At 48.9% G+C, this 17,205-nt stretch overlaps 1 pseudogene; it reads left to right on the top strand.

Annotated features, from left to right (window-relative positions):
• LOC139825726 (dynein axonemal heavy chain 9-like) overlaps positions 1 to 16,777 on the top strand; it is a 57,728-nt pseudogene extending 40,951 nt beyond the window's left edge.
• The last annotated feature ends 428 nt before the right edge of the window (positions 16,778 to 17,205 follow it).

The raw sequence follows: 17,205 nt of genomic DNA, 5'->3' as shown, positions 1-17,205 counted from the left end.
TTCTGTGATCTGGGGGGATGCTGAGTGCCCTGTGCTTCTCAGAGTCACTTAGCACCTCCCAGGGTTTGGCCCTGCTTGTATGTGTGTGAGAAGCTGCGTCCACTTGCAGCACAGCTCATGAGAGGGAGGGTTGTAGTTCTTTGTGAGTCAGTGAGTCAGAATTAGATGGACAAATCCACCTCCACCCTTCCTTCTCTGAAAGCATCAGAGCATTGGGCATCTCACGCAGAATCCCAGAATGTCAGGGTTGGAAGGGACCTGGAAAGCTCATCCAGTGCAATCCCCCCATGGAGCAGGAACACCCAGCTGAGGTTCCACAGGAAGGTGTCCAGGCGGGTTTGAATGTCTGCAGAGAAGGAGACTCCACAACCTCCCTGGGCAGCCTGGGCCAGGCTCTGACACCCTCACTGAGAAGAAGTTTCTTCTCAAATTTAAGTGAAACCTCCTGTGTTCCAGTTTGAACCCATTCCCCCTTGTCCTATCACTGGTTGTCACCGAGGAGAGCCTGGCTCCATTCTCCTGACACTCCCCCTTTATATATCTGTAAACATGAATGAGTCCCCCCTCAGTCTCCTCTTCTCCAGCTCCAGAGCCCCAGCTCCCTCAGCCTTTCCTCACACGGGAGATGCTCCACTCCCTCCAGCATCTTGGTGGCTGCGCTGGACTCTCTGCAGCAGTTCCCTGTCCTTCTGGAGCTGAGGGGCCACAACTGGTCACAATATTCCAGATGTGGTCTCCCCAGGGCAGAGCAGAGGGGCAGGAGAACCTCTCTGACCTACTGACCACCCCCTTCTAACCCACCCCGGGTATCATTGGCTTCCTGGCCACAAGGGCCCAGTGCTGGCTCATGGTCACCCTGCTGTCCCCAGGACCCCCAGGTCCCTTTCCCTCATTTCTCATCTCCCCTATGGGAGTTTTTCTACCTCTCTGCTGTAATTGAGAGAGGCAGCTCCTGTCTGGGACTGCTTTGGGAGCTTCCCCTTTCTGTGGGGACGTCAATCCTAGGAGAATCTCACCTTCATTGGCGTGGGGCGCGCAGTGATGCAGTTGTGTGTTACGCAGTGGTCTGGAAGAAGTGCTGGTGACCTGCTCAGCTCCCAGCAGGCAGATGCTGATGTTGAGAGCCCACAGCATCTCCCTGTTGGCTTTGCAGACTCAGATGGAGGTGAACAGGAAAGAACTGAATTATTCTTTTCCTTCTGGAAGAGTGCTTTTGGTGAACATGGTTGTTCTATAGGAGGTCTGGGCTGTTTATCATAGGTCTTAGGCAGAAATAAAGATCTTTCTTCTCCATGAAAGAGAATTTAGGATATTTCACTAGCACAAAATCAGTTTCTAGTAGTGGAAAAACAGGAAAGTTCATAGTGAAGAAAACTCCACGTTGTGCTGAGAATAGGATGAGGTGGAGAAATGGCTACAGACTTCTCATCACTACATGTAGGGAAATTTGGGGTAGGAGTCATGAGGTGTTTCAATGTTTTCTATGCTTTTGCTCTGTATGGAAGATTTCCCAATGGAGAAACATGATTTATTAAGGCATGTCTGTTTTCTAAATTACGTAGAAATAGGTGGAAGTATTACAAGAGACAGCAAGAGGCTTTTGTTGGCAGTATGTTGGCCACATTTGAGAAGATGTGGTGCTACCTAAATATCCAAGATATTTTGTTAACATGATTTTGCTTGTGACATGTATAGTGATCTTCATTCCGCTCGTCCTATCTTGGTTGCTTTATTTATACAACCCGTTTTGCAGGTGCAACGTCATCTTTCCAAACTCTTTGACAGCTTGGCCAGGATGAAATTCCAGCTGGACTCTGAGCAAAAGCCAACCAAGGTTGGCCTGGGAATGTACAGTAGAGAGGAGGAGTACGTCAGCTTCAGCGAGCCCTGGGACTGCAGTGGGCAGGTGAGAGGGAAGTCCTTGTCTATCAAAACTGTCCGGTGGAGTCTGCTCCCCTGCCCCTCGTGTGAGATCCCTTGCCAAGACGTCATAGAGCTTCACTGCTCTCCCTTGGTGCATGAGAAAAGCTGGAAGAGGTGGTGATTTAGTACCTCCTTACACCGCAACCTTTCGTGTCACTCTGGATAGGTCCTCACTAAGGGGGGACGTGGATGTCGCAGTCCACTGTGAGAGAAAGAGCTGTGCCATTTTTCTGACTAGGTTTTTAATTTGATTTTTTCTAAGACCTTTTGAAGGTTAGTCTTAAAGCTTGCTACAAATATCCTCGGTGAGGGAGGGGATGCAGACTGAAAAGAGACCAAGCTATTCCATAGTACCTCTGCACGGGTGTGTTTGGCAGGAGAAGGCCTTTTACCTGTTTCTCAAGTCTTCATTATTTCATACCACGAGTGAAAGTATGAAATGTAAGAATCAAGCTACTGCTCAGCTTATCTATCCTGGTAGTTTCACCTTTCTGCATGGTCTATTACAGGAAGCTAAAGTACGTAATACCGGCTACTGAGCTCCCCAGCAATGGAGCTTGCTGCGTTCAGTCTGTCTTCTTGTTGAGGGCTTTGCCTGTGAAATATGAAATTCAGCAGGAATTGTGTTCCCAAGTTTGGCAGCATCTTTCTTCTGCTGCTGGCAGACTGCCCACATCCCACCAGGGATTCTGTCATGGCCTGGAGGTGGAACACACCTGACCAAATTATTCATTGACGGAGTTCATTTTGGTTCCTCCTGTAGCTAGAGTTCAAGAAAAAAATCTGTCTTCTGTTCTTGGTGTCTGGAAGTAGATGCTAATCCTACAGTACCAGAATTAGCCAAATCTACCCAGTCTGAAGGAGGCTGTGAGGTTTGGTTAACTCATAGAATGTCCTGAGCTGGAAGGGACCCACCAGGATCATGGAGTCCAAGTCCTGTCCCTGCAGTGACAACCCCACAGGTCACCCCGTGTGTCTGAGGACGTTGTCCAGTCTCTCCTTGAACACTGTCAGGTTGGGGCTGTGACACCTCCCTGGGAGCCTGTTCAGTGTCCAGCACCTCTGGGTGAAGAACCTTTCCCTCATGTCCAGTCTAAAGAGAACTGAGATGCTTGCCTCATTTCCTATCTTCACTAATTACCAAAGGCACTTAAGAAGAGCAAATGTGTTACTGGGATTTAATCTCTTTTCCAGGTTGAAGTCTGGCTCAGTCATGTACTAGACAGCATGAGGGCTACTGTGAGAGATGAGATGACAGAAGCCGTCATGGCTTATGAGGAAAAACCAAGGGAACAATGGCTCTTTGACTATCCTGCCCAGGTATCTGCCACTGCTTCTTATCACCACTCAGGCTGGCTCGTGGAAAGGTAGCTCTTGGGTTCCCCATCAGTCCTGCCCTTCCCTTCTTTCAGCAGCTGTGGACAGGCATGTTTCTGGCCTCCACCTTGCTATCCAGGAGAGAGGGAGGATGAGTTGTCCTTTATCCTGGCGGTCTCCTGATGGAGTTTTCAGGCTGAGCTCCATGCTCTGGTTGGGGCTCTTGGTTGGGTGACAGAGCCCAGGGGCTTGGGCAGTGCAGTCTGTACAGCCAGAGCAGTGAGAGGTGCAGCAGGAAGGCAAAGTGGTGAGGCCTGATAAGAGTGAAGAGCCCCTCAGATGCACCTCTGACAACCTCGTGGTCTCCAACTCTTCCTCCTCTGCTGTGTCAGGCATGTGAAAGGTGCTGATTTACTTATAACTAGCTGCTAAATGTGTCTATCACTGATATGGTGTTTTAAATGAATGTCATGGAGCAGATCCTTGTTGTACTGTCTGCTGTGACTACTGTATGAAAAAATACTTAATTTCATGTCACGGATGTTTCATCCTTGATCTCCCTGTGGATCCGACACTCTTGAACATAAGGAAGCTTTGGTATTTTCCCTGATACTGAACCAGCCTATTTCCCTAGGTGGCGCTTTGCTGCACCCAGATCTGGTGGACAACCGAGGTTGGGATTGCCTTTGCCAGGGTGGAGGAAGGCTACGAGAATGCGATGAAGGAATAGCACAAGAAGCAAGTGACCCAGCTGAACACCCTCGTTACCATGCTGATCGGGCAGCTCTCCAAGGGCGACAGACAGAAAATCATGACCATTTGCACCATCGACGTGCATGCTCGGGATGTGGTGGCAAAGATGATAGCACAGAAGGTTGGTGTTGGCAGTTCAGCACAGTTCTGTGGGTGCTGGAGGGGGGGCTTCAGGGGGCCCAACCACTGGCCATTCAGATCACTGCCGGTCTCAGTGGGAGACGTATGACTAAATTTATTTCTACAATGTTTGTAGTAAGTGTGCAGAAAGCCCCTGTAAGCCTGCAGAGCTGTGCTGTGTCATGGCCCTGCAACACCAACTTGTAGTTGCTGCAGATTCACACCAGGAGTGAGAGCGCGGCACTGCGTCCTGGTGCCAAGACATGTGCTGGTGGATGATGGTGGTGTGTTGGGAGGCTGCTGGACTCAGTCTCAGTTTTGACTTTAGAAAGTAAGAAAAAGCATTCAAGCTTTGTTCTTTGTAGCGTCCTTTGTCTGGTGTGGGGCCACAGGGACTTATGTGGGACTCCCTTCTCCTGCAACACCTCTCCCACACTACTCCCCTGTCCCTGACACCATGCCAAGTGTTTAGCCTTGCAGGTGGGTGGGAAGATGCCCTGAATGTATTGGGTTGTGGCTCTTCCCTCATCTGTGTCATCTCAGAGGCAGCCAGGCTGCTCACAGGGTTTCTGTCTTCAAGGCTCAGCTGGGCTCAGTGGTGCCTCGGTCCAGCCTGGGGTGAAGTGATGCATCTGGACCTGCCTGCTGGTTGTGCAGAGAGCGCTGGCCATGCCTGTCTTTGTCCACCTGTCCCCAGTCTGTTTCCTTGGTGCTGTCTGCAACCTCTTCCTTGTCTAGATGGCCTCTGCTCCTTCTCTCACTCTGGTTGCATTATGAGACCTTCTTCATGACTTGCTGCTTCTTAAATCTATTCAGGAGTCTTTTTGTAAGGCTCTTTCTCTTGGCCATTAATTTTTTCCTCTCCCACCAATGTGGTCACTAATTTGGTTCCTCCCCTTTACTGATGGGAGATGGGGAGGTGACATTTCTCACCGCATTGCAAGGAGGCGGCCTTCCTCACCACACCTGCCTTGCAGTGAGGACCAGTCATCCCCCATGAAAATTTTATAGCAGTCGCTATTTTGGCCCCCGAGCTGCATGTGTCTGGCATCCCCGGCCTTCCTGTGATGGTGTTTGTGGGTGTGTTGCAGGTGGACAATGCCCAGGCCTTCATTTGGCTGTCACAGCTCCGGCACAGATGGTCAGATGAGGAACGGCACTGCTTTGCCAACATCTGTGACGCCCAGTTCCTGTACTCCTATGAATACCTTGGCAATACCCCTCGGCTTGTGATCACTCCGCTGACCGACAGGTAAGTCCCTGGGACACAATGTCATAGCTGGGCTTTGCCACACAGGTAGAGAGAGAGATGCCAACCAAAGATGGATTTAGTTCAGACACCTGTATCCCTCTTGTTCTGTCTCCATGTCCCAGCACTCCAGTGGTCGAGCTCTAACTCTTATCTGGTTTTTGGTGGTACCCTCTGGGGAATTTGTACATCAGATCCCTGGGTGGGATTCAGCTCACACATTAAAACACTTGTGGGTGTCTTCCTGTGCACAAGATGTCCACAGTCCATAAAGCTGGTGAGTCTAGAGAGCTTTCATCCCATCTTGAAGCAGACATCTACCTGGTTGCCTCAGTGGGGACACCTAGGGTTACTTGAGATACTCTGTGTTGTCCCACCTGGCTTCCAGCTGCCAATCCAGAAGTGTAAAAGTCTCCTATGGACCCCTTGTCATATCTCTCCACCCTATGTGACATTTCAGCAACCAAGAGCATCTCAGGTGGCTCTAGTCACCTGTGTTAGTCAGCTGCGTCAAGCCCCCAGGTATCATCAGGTTTTGTTGGCTATATTGACTACACCTCTGTGGCTTATACAGGTAGTATAGATACTCACATGTGGACACCACCCCAGTGTCCATCATCAACATGATGGAGAAACTTTGGGACTTGCTGCAGCTTTGAGTTGGGTTCACTCATAGGCCACCTGAGCAGGTTTCTGTCAGTGACAGGTCTTCCAGAAAAGCTGTCCTTTTCTCATACTGCCTGAGATGTGCCCAATATCCATGAGTTGTATGAGGATCCAGAGAGAACACAAGCTGGACATGAAGAGGTTTGGGCAGACCTTGGTGGAAGATGAGTATCTCTTGGAGAAAACAGAGCTGAGCAGAGGTGGTAATTAATGCCAAGAAGGCTTTCAGCTCAGACATGACCCCTGCTCACGTACAGCTTTTCAGAGGAGAGGCTCTGCTGAGTGCAATGCTCTAGTGCTATTGCCCTGCAGCCCACAGTTGACCTATTGGACATATTTCCTTTTTTCATTCATCATTCACTGTGAAAGATGTTACATCACCCTGACCCAGTCACTGCACCTGACCATGAGCGGAGCACCTGCAGGCCCTGCGGGCACTGGCAAGACGGAGACTACGAAAGATTTGGGGCGAGCCCTGGGCATCATGGTGTACGTGTTTAACTGCTCCGAGCAGATGGACTACAAGGTATGGCTCCCACCTCGGCTGCAGTGCGGTCACATGGGGCTGGGGATGCTCAGGGCCCGAGCAAACCTGAAGGATGAGAGTAATCCAATGGTACCTGGGGTGCATTAGGAGAGGTATGACCAGCAGGTCAAGGGAGGTTGTTCCTTCCGCTCTGCTCTGCCCTGGTGATGCCACATCTGGAGTTGTGTCCAGTTCTGGGCTCCCCAGTTTAAGAAGGAATAACTGCACAGAGTCCAGCAGTGGGCTACAAAGATGCTGAGGGGTCTGGAGCTTCTTTCTTGTGAGGAGAGACTGAGAGAGCTGGAGCTGTTGAGCTGGAGAAGAGAAGCTGAGAGGGATCTGATCAATGGGATCAATATCTCAGGGTGGGTGTCAGAGGATGGACCAGAGTCTGTTCAGTGGTGCCCAACGCCAGGGTGAGGGGCAACGGGCACAGACTGAAACACAGGAGGCTCCATCTGAACATGAGCAGAGACTTGTTTGCTGGGAGGTGCCAGAGCCTGGCCCAGGCTGCCCAGAGCGGGTGTGGAGTCTCCTTCTCTGAGACATTGAAACCCGCCTGGACCCACCTGTGTGATCTGCTCTGTGACCCTGCGTGAGCAGGGCTTGGACTGGGGGATCTGCAGAGGTCCCTTCAGCCCCACCAGGCTGGGATTCTGTGATCACCTCTCTCCAAATCCCTGCTACACTCCTTTAAGCTGAATGCCTTTTCCTTCTCCTCCCGTTCCTTCTCTAAGATTTGCACAAGGTTCTTCAGGAGGCAGAGACCCGAACTATCTTCTCTGCCTCATTATGCATTTCCCTTCCTTTCTGGAGTTAGATTTCATGTGTAATTCTTCAAAAATGTTGGTCTGTTCAGTTGAGACCAAGGCTGTGCTGATAGTTGGACCCTGGTCGTTTCTTCTCGGCGTGCTCGCGACCTGGCAGCCCCTGGCACGGGGAGGGACCTGTCCTGGTTTTCTCAGGATCCTCTCCCAGAATAAACCCAAAACATAGTGAACCTTCAGCCGCTACAGAGCACTGAATCATTAGGCTGAGTCTTGCTCTCTGCCAGTCTGGCACGGTACAGTGATTTTGGTAGCCTCGGATCATATTTCATTTAGCTTATGGGCTCTCCCAGGAAACGGGACCATCAGTAATTCAGCACAAGTGACCTTTAAATGAAACTGGTGCACAGATATATCGAGAAAGTGCAATTAGCAGATAAAGTGGCAAGCTGCGCAGAGCTATAAATATTATAATTGAGTTGTGCCTGCTGTTTCCATGCACTTTTCTAAATACCCACAATAGACTGTAAATTGCTATAAATAAACAGGCTGGGAAATAAAATCAATTTTTTGCTGGAGTTGATTCCATTTATGATTTCACTCTTGTAATCTTTGTTTTTGTTTTGTTTTTCCAGTCTTGTGGGAATATTTACAAAGGCCTTTCCCAGACGGGAGCCTGGGGCTGTTTTGATGAATTTAACAGGATCTCAGTTGAGGTCCTTTCTGTGGTTGCTGTACAGGTGAGTGGAGAAACACTCATAAATAAATACAAACAGAGCAGAGCCATTCTGCAGTCTTTGGAGCAAGGGTAAAAATGGCAATTGCATATTGCCGGTTTCAGTTCTGTGTATAGGCAGGTGTGGGATTAGATCTCAAGATTAATCACATGAATATCACAGCACTGCCAAGATGTCGCAGTTACGTGCTGCAAAGATATTTGTCACTTTTCTTGCCCCAGTTACAGCATTTGTGCCAAGACAATTCTTTGTAGCATCTTTTCCCAGACCACTACGCACCATGGCTCTGTACCTGTTCCTCCTCAGGAAAGCACTCGTGTCATTAATCTGCTGTGAGATAATTGCAGCACATCGTTTCAAGACAGAGAAGCTGCCTTGACTTGCGGCTGCTCAGTCTGCAATGTAGGGAATAATTTTCACAGAGGGGAAGAGGGGTGTTTGGGGCAGATCCGCTGGACTTCTGGGGGTTCCTTATCACCCCTGGTCAGGCACAGGTTGTGTGTCATACTCAGGAAATGGGAATACATTCAGGATTAATTTTCTTAACCTGTCTCCAAAACTGTATGGCTGTGGATTTAGTTCTGGTGTCTGTAACGACAGCTCTGCCAAGTGGCTTTGGAAGGTATTCCTGGCCAACTGGCACCATTCCTTGGAGGAATGTGTGCAGCCCCGTGGTGCTCCCAAAAGCCAGTGTCAGCTGGTGACACTCGGGAGCTGGAGTCTGGGGCAGATCTGCGGCCCTTGCTGACGCGCTTGCCCAGGGTACCCTGACACCGTGGGATTAAACCTGGGACAGAGCTATTGGAGCGGTGCCCAGCTGGGCATGGGTGTTTCCCCTGGCGAATGGTTTCTCATCTCCTCTGTAGTTTAGCTGCTCAGTGCATTGTGTTGGTGAGTCTCGTGTGAAGCGCAGCAGCATCCCTGGAGAAGGGCTGGAAGGGAGACTGGCCTCCCCATCGTGCCAGAAAGTCCTGTGCTCTCGTGCTTATATATATAATCTGTCACTTCGCGTCCTCCTTCCCCTCCTCTTACCAGCCCATGAGGAAACCTGGCATTATTTTATACAGGGGAAGCCTTGGGGGGCTTCAGTGCAGAAAACTGAGGTGCCAAAGTGCCCAAGTTCTTCAGGATCCAACTGTCAGCTGAGTGCGTGTTTTAGGATCCTAATATCTGATTGAGGTGCTGAATTGTTCCTGGACTCCCTTTTGGGCTCAGTGTTATAGAAAGATATAAAGCTCAGAAGTTTCTACACTTCTGTAAATGTTTCGGTCAAAGACATTGTTCTCAACCCCTCCATGAACTCCTCATTCTTCTCATCTGTTTCACTCATAATTGGTACCTTATGTGGCATCCCAGAGAAGCCCCAGGCAGGTACAAGAGTTTATGTATCATTCCCTCTCAATTTCTCTTCCGTCAGGTCCTAGTTTAAAGTTGTCATTGAAAAAAAGTCTTTGAGGATCTTGAAATAAAAAGGGAAGCTGAACAAAAGAAGCCCAGGAATGACTCAACTGCTGATGGTTCCCTCGCTCCTGGCTGGAGCGTGGCAGCTGAAGAAAGCGGCACGGCCGTCATTCCATCATGGTGTCTCCCGGCTGCTATTAGGAGTGTTACCATGGCGATGTTTAATTGGCTGTCTTACTCATGCAGCTGATGTCGATATGGTTCCTTACAGGGAAAAATTCGATTAATTGCTTTACTTTGAGATGGCAAACAGTAGTGAGGTTAGAGCGGTGAATAGAGAGAGATTTGCCCCTCGCTGAGGTGCTGTTTGCAGAGAGGTGAACTCTTCGGAAGGAGAGGAATGAGCAGAACAAAGCTGCAATCAGGCAAATATAAAAAACAATATAATATTAGTGAGTGAAGGTGTTAGGAGAGGTTTTACAGCTTCTGCCTTCTGGTTTTGGTTTTAAATCAAACGTCTGATGTCCCAAAATCTTTAAAAGTGATATCAAGTGGTCAGTTTACAACTGAGCTGAGGCCAAGCTTATTGGGAGGTGCTACCCCTTCTCTGGGCCTGGTCAGGGAACGGAGCAGGCACAGGAGGGTTTTGGGATGTCCTGAAGAGCAACGCTGTGTGGGGAGAGGTGAGATGGGTAAAGGGAATAATGGGCCCATATTGTGATAGACTTTGGGGAGTGCGTTTGGGTGTTGGCTGTGTTGTGGATACCTGTACTGCCCTGTGTCTCTCTCACACATCAGACCTCTGCTGGGCTGGCTGGTTCAGAGATGGTGGAGCCTTTGGTGGTGTTTTTGCTGTGAGATGTGCTGAGCAGTGTCCCACAGGTGATGTCAAAAGCCAAGGTGAATGCAGGCAGTGCTGGGGACATTTCCCGCTCCTGAGTTGCTCTTCCTGACCCACGTTCATCATTGTCTCATGGAGCAAAGGTGTGAAGTCTTGCAACTCCTTTGCATTTTGACTTTCCACTCTCTTCAGCTCTTTTTTCTGCTTTGCCAGAGTTTGACTGAGATGGGAAATTGATATTGCCATGCTGATGTACTCCAAACAGTGTATAAAGCTTTATGCTGCCGGTAAAAAATAAAACAGTGATTAGCCCCATTTGTCACGAGGCCAAGAGTAACGAAGGAAGCACCGTTGTCTGATGTGTTTTTCATAAGTGAACGCTGATACTATAGTACTGTCTTGATTTCTAGGTGAAGAGCGTGCAGGATGCAATACGGGAGAAGAAGAAATCCTTCAATTTTCTTGGAGAAGACATCAACTTAGTACCATCAGTAGGCATTTTCATCACCATGAACCCTGGTTACGCAGGGCGAACAGAGCTACCTGAGAATTTAAAAGCTCTCTTCAGGTGAGTCCAGGTCAGGGTTTGTGACCTGGCAGAAACTGTCTTTTGGAACATCCAGGCTCGACCTCATGTCCTTGGGGAATTCACTTGCACAGGGCATTCGCAGGTGGTTTAAGCCTTGCACAACAGGCCTGGGTCTGGGCACGCACAGGCAGGGCAAAGGAGCTCTGTCCCTTGTCGTGGGGAAGGCAGAGGGTGACCTGGCTCATAAAAGAAGGCCTAGAAGATGAAGCTGCAAATGCGCTGCCTGTAAGACCTGTAGTCAAGAAATACTTGTTCTGCAATGCCTCCTCACCTGTCATTTTAGGCCGTGTGCGATGGTTGTGCCAGACTTTGAGCTGATCTGTGAAATGATGTTGGTGGCTGAGGGATTCATCGAGGCCCGGGTGTTAGCCAGGAAGTTCATTACTCTCTACCAACTCTGCAAAGAGCTCCTGTCCAAGCAGGTGAGCCTGATTCTGTGGCTGAGTGGTATGATGAATCTCCAAAATCAGCAGAAACATGGCACTGTGCTGCTCAGCTCCATGGCTAACGTTTCACAGCTTTTATTTAATGGCTGCATTTGCACTGGCTGCTGGGGGAGGAGAGGGTTGGTGATCATCGGAGCAATAAAATTTTCAGACTGCTTTACTGGAGCATCTGCAGGGACAAAAGCATTTGACCAGCTGCATTAATGGGAGACCTTTCAGTGAGTTTAAATGACACCATGTTTGGGGTAGTATTCAGTGACCTTTTGCTTTCCAGTCTCTTCCTATTGATTCTCCTGCCTGCAAAGGGTTTATGGTGTCCCTCTCTGAGTTCAGCCTTAGGCTGGTTCCAGGTCTTGTTAGAGTTACTGTCAGTGCAAAGCAAATCAGATTTTTCCTTGTCATTATTTGTGTCGATCGAAGCTGGGTCCAGAGGAGACCTGAATCAGGATTCCTGATGATACAAAGCTGATCTTGGCTGTGCCAGCATGAGGCTGGGTGGGATATGCTCTGTCGCAGAAACTTGGTGCTGTGCCTTGAGGGGCCTGGTGGAAGCCATGGCCTCCCACACAGAGCAGTCAGCTGTCGAGCTGTGCTCTGGAGGGTGTTAACAGGACAGAAATACGAACAGTTGTTTGTTGGCTTGAGAGTTCTTCTCATGCCGTTTTGTGGTACTTTTTCAGCAATGTCTTTACTGACCCCTTATTCCTGGACCTCCTCTGAGACCAAACAGGCTTGTCATCTTGTGATGGGCAGGGTGGAGAAACTTGGGTCTTTGGGGCCTCATAATGGACTAACAAGCCTTTCACCTTGGTGGCTCCTGCAGATGCAGGGGGCTGGCTGGCCTTGCTATAGGTGCTTTATGATTTAGGTGAAACAAATTGCTTTGGTCTCTGGAGTGCAAATCCTGCTGCTGTCTTACTGCCAACTGTGAGCCCATGTGATGGTCTGAACAGCTGAATTATTTGACTCTTTAATACTGTCCCTGACGGGAATCTCACCTACTGAGATGGAAACCAGGTCACTCAGGCTGGAGAAGGTCTCTGGCCACAATGCAAATAACAGATTTAGATGTATTTTCATTGCTTACTAGTCTGGCAGTTTGGGAATGGTGGTTCTTCACCCTACATGGTACTGTCTAAGCATAAACTCATGCCTCTTTTTTTTTCTTCCTCTGGTGTAGGATCACTACGACTGGGGCTTGCGTGCCATTAAGTCAGTGCTAGTTGTTGCTGGCTCCCTCAAGCGAGATGACCCAGAGCGACCCGAAGACCAGGTTCTGATGCGCTCTCTTCGTGACTTCAACATCCCCAAGATTGTGACGGATGATGTGCCGGTGTTTATGGGGCTGATTGGGGATCTATTCCCTGCACTGGATGTGCCTCGGAAGCGTGACCTGAATTTTGAGTCGTTTGTGAGGCAGGCTGTGCTGGACCTCCGGCTGCAGGCTGAGGACAACTTTGTGCTCAAAGTAAGACCAAGAGATCTTCTGCTACACCCACGTCGCCATCAAATCATTTGGGTTTTCTCAAACAGCTTTGCTTCTACAAAGAGAGCTCTGCACAGCATTGTCCTTGCAGGCAGATCTCGCTGGAGGGCAGTCAGCTGTGCTGGGTCTGAGGCAGTTGCACCTGCTCCTGAAGTCAGCACTGGATCAGTCTCTGGGCTTCCAAAGGGGCCAACTTTTGTAGGCTCATGAAAGTGTAGCCCCTGGAGAGCAGGGCCTCATCAGGTGGTGGTTGTCAAGTATAAACAGCGCTGAAAGTTTATCTGCAGGCTGAGCATTTCACCCATTGTGATTAGAGTGGCTGGACCAAACTCAATTGTCAAATCTGCTTGTGTCTCAGGGTCACGTCTTTCTAAAGAGGTGGCCCAGTGGGACCTATTTTATAGACCTGAACTTCAGTTTGGCATCTTTGTCTAAAATTTGGGAGTGTTTTTCTCAGGTGGTGCAGCTGGAGGAGTTGCTGACGGTCCGGCACTCTGTCTTCGTGGTGGGTAACGCGGGCACGGGCAAGTCTCAGGTGATGAGATCCCTGAACAGGACTTACCAGATAATGAAGCGACGTCCTGTCTGGACAGACCTCAACCCCAAGGCAGTCACCAATGATGAGCTCTTTGGCATCATTAACCCAGCAACAAGAGAATGGAAAGACGGTAAATGTCATTTCATGTCTGAAATATGTAGATAAAGACGGGTATTTTTAATGAATTTCCCGAGCAGCAGCAGGGTGACTGGTTCTTCATGTGCAGGTCTGAGAGCCCAGGTGCTTGTCTGCTGCCTACAGCCACATGACAGTTTGTTGTTGAAAGGATACACAGGATGTTTTAGCTCTTTGATCTTCAAATGGGAAATATAGCATAAGCCTACTTGATCCTATTGCCCTAAGAATAATTTTAATGCCCATTAATACCAACACTTACCAGTTCCTAAGTGGGGCAGGCAGTTTTTGGGAGTTGGCTGGACCAGTGATGGAAGAGATGTCCCTCCTGCACTGTGGTGTGCACTGGGACCCCAAAAAATGTCCCATCCCCAGGTTTTCATTGCTGATAGCACGCACAGCAGCCTTAACGTCAGTTTTTCCACTCAGTATGGCTGCCCGATCTCTGTAGCACACCAGCGTTTGCCAAGCTGTTGATCCTGCTTACTCCTGAGGAACATTTCAAACTTGCTGGAAGATTACAGAAAATCTGGAGTGGAAATGTTGGTTGTGACTGATACATAAAGGCAGCTTCGATTTACGTGTGCGGTGGGTTTGGGAGGTGTGGGGGAGGTGAGGGAAGACATTACCATGAATCATCCACAGCAGCAGATGAGCTGCCACCCACCTCCCCTGGCCCCGCCATGGACCCTTCCCGACCCCCTGCTTTGCTCCAATGCCAGGTTAATTTCTTTCTAATTGTAATTAGGGAGCCTAAATCAAAGTGGCAGAGGGACGTGCAGGGTACAGCCTGAACTGTGCAGACTGGCTGCAGCAGTGGCTGCAGATCGAGGGCAGCGGTGACACCGAACAGCAGGAGGGACATTTTACAGGTGACTGTCCAGTGGTTTCTGGCCTGCGATGGTTTAAATGAAATAGTGGCACTCCTCCCTGAGCTTTCAAGGCAGATATTTTCTGCAGTAACCATTCCTGAAAATGTTGTTTCATGTTGTCAAAGACCAGCAAGGCAATCTTCACCACAGCCTAGCAAGAGGTGACCTGTTCCCTTACAGATCAGCCCCTGCTTTTCCGCTCCCCAGTTTTATCCTGTCACATTATCAGAAGTTGAAAAGGTCCTACATGTTAGGTGGTAAAAGGTCCCATATGGGAATCCCAAAAGTGTTCTTTGCAGAACAAAACTCTTCTTTTAAACCCCAAGAGAGCCGTGTGCTGTGGATGCACAAGGTCAGGACAGAGGCGCTTTCCTCTCCCCGCTGCCGCGGTGTATCCGAGGGAAGCCCTGATGCCCTGAGACAGCAACTGTTTCTGATGCTAATAATGTCGGAGTGGTTCCCAAGGCGTGTCCAACACGTAAGGAACTGGCTGGAGGCAGAGGCGCTGAAGCGTTATTTTTGTTGACCCAGTCTCGGGATCACACACCTGTTCCAGGTGAGCCGTTCTGCATTTGCTGAGCACAAGCTTTGTCTTCAGTCAGATGGTGCCACTAGCTGTTCCTGATCTGGATCACAAAGAAATAGCTTGTCCTGGAGAAAAAAAGAGAAAAAAAAAGAGTTCTTGTCACAATTCACTGGAAGAGAGGCTTTTTTTTAATGTTTGCCTGATGTTTTTTCATGAAGACCAGCATCTCCCGAGGTATTTTCACATGTAGAGGAGAGCAGTAGTTTTGTGGAGTTTTCATTTGCTCTGCAGTGCTGCTGCTCTATTCCCAGCCTTCGTGGTCTTCTTAACATTCATTATTTACTCCCCTTGAGACTCTGTATCCTCTCTCTCCTTGATTTTACCAACATTTTGTTCTGTCATTCAATGTCATTCTGTGCTTGTTCTCCCCTCAGTCTCACTAAAGCCATGACCCAGCGTTTAATGCATCTTGATTGCCCTGATATACTTTGAGCCACAAAAAAATATTTATAAGGATTTCCTAGGCATATTCAGGTGGTTTTCTCTGCATTGTATAACTCATGCCGCCTTTTGCCTTTGAGTAGCTACTCTACATTTTTCTTATCCCTTATGATTCTCGGTGGGAATGAAGCTCGTGCGTAGGTCTGCAATCATTTTCAGTAGTGATAACTGATAACCCTTTTTTCACTTTAAAGCAAACTAGAACCGTATTGTGATATAGTAATATTTACGTATAGGCACATAGAGTTTTGCATGTTTGAGAGGAAAGCATTAATTAGAGTAATTTTTACTGTGTTGCTGGAGAAAACCGTTAGAGCAGGTGTCAAGTTCAGTGTTCATCACCATCCTCCTGTCACCCTCCCAGGCCTGTTTTCATCAATCATGCGAGAGCTGGCCAACATCACGCATGACGGTCCCAAGTGGATGGTACTAGATGGAGATATTGATCCAATGTGGATTGAGTCTCTTAATACTGTGATGGATGATAATAAGGTAATGAATATAAGTTAAAGAAGGAGATATTCTTTGACTGCGTGGCATGGTTCAGCCTAAAAATGCAGATGCTGAAATAACACCTCCTAGAATAATGCGGTTGTGTTTCTTCAGATACACCAAACAATATCACATATAGAAAATGGTGCATGAGGGGAAATAGCTCAAATCATGGTTTCATTGTAATTTCCCTTCCTGGAACTGGGCTCATGGATAATCACAGATGTCCTGATTGTAACTCCAGGCCCTTCAAAAATAGGGTGGGGTCATAATTCCACACCTTTTTCCGCCGCTCGAAGGGAGTGCTGTTCCTTTGAGTCATGGCAGACAGTTCTACTACCTGCTGGAAATCAGCTGCATTCCCTCAAGGAACTGTGCTGGCAGCAACCAAGCTTTTTAGTGCAAAGTGCTGAATGCTTTTCATTCCTGTTCCTGGGGAAGATGTCATTCTGTCTGTCTGTCTGTCTGCCCAATGCAGGTGCTGACCCTGGCGAGCAATGAGAGAATCCCTCTGAACCCAACGATGCGGTTGGTGTTTGAGATCAGCCACCTGCGCACAGCCACCCCAGCAACCGTGTCCCGAGCGGGTGAGTCCTGGCCTGAGCTCCGCACTGGGATTTGCCGTGAACCCAGGAGGATCTAGTGCCATTAACCAGTCTTCTGTTGGCCAACTTGACTCCTGTTGCAAGTACCCAACCTGAGATCACAGCGGCCGTGGGTGGACAGGGCAGGTTTCTGACAGACAAACTGAGGATCCTGACCCCAAATGCACATGTGGAGCTGTCATCATCCTGGAGATTTACCCAGAGCACTCTGACTGTTGGTGGGTGATCATGGCTTCAGCGTTGCTGAGTGCTCCTGTTGTGCAAAGCCCTTTGGATGGACTTTATGAGGAGAAGGACAGTATCTGTCTCAAAGAGTTCTTGATCTTCTGAAGAAGTGCATGAAGTATGGGAGAAGGGAATGGAGGTGTCCCCTAGTTTTACACATGGGGAAATGGGGCCCAGAGCAATGAAACTGCTCAGACAAGACAATGTTCTGAATTTAGGGCAAGGTCATGAAAAGCGCCGTGGTTTCAAGGGTGAAGTTTCTTCACTGTTCATGTTTCTACTCTGCAGTGGGGCAGGAAAAGGGGGCAGGTAATGGGACGTCCCGTCATATTTGATAGGGTTTTAGTTGTGTGAAAGTACCTGGTAAACTCTGCTGGAAGAAAGGAACAGTTTCTGCTATGTCTTTACTATATGTTCTCTCTTACCCTGGGCCTAAAGGGATCCTGTACATCAACCCGTCGGATCTGGGCTGGAATCCTCCAGTGAGCAG

The sequence above is a fragment of the Patagioenas fasciata genome, chromosome 28, assembly GCF_037038585.1.
Source record: "Patagioenas fasciata isolate bPatFas1 chromosome 28, bPatFas1.hap1, whole genome shotgun sequence".
NCBI lineage: Eukaryota > Metazoa > Chordata > Aves > Columbiformes > Columbidae > Patagioenas > Patagioenas fasciata.
This window is presented reverse-complemented; position numbering and strand designations above follow the sequence as displayed.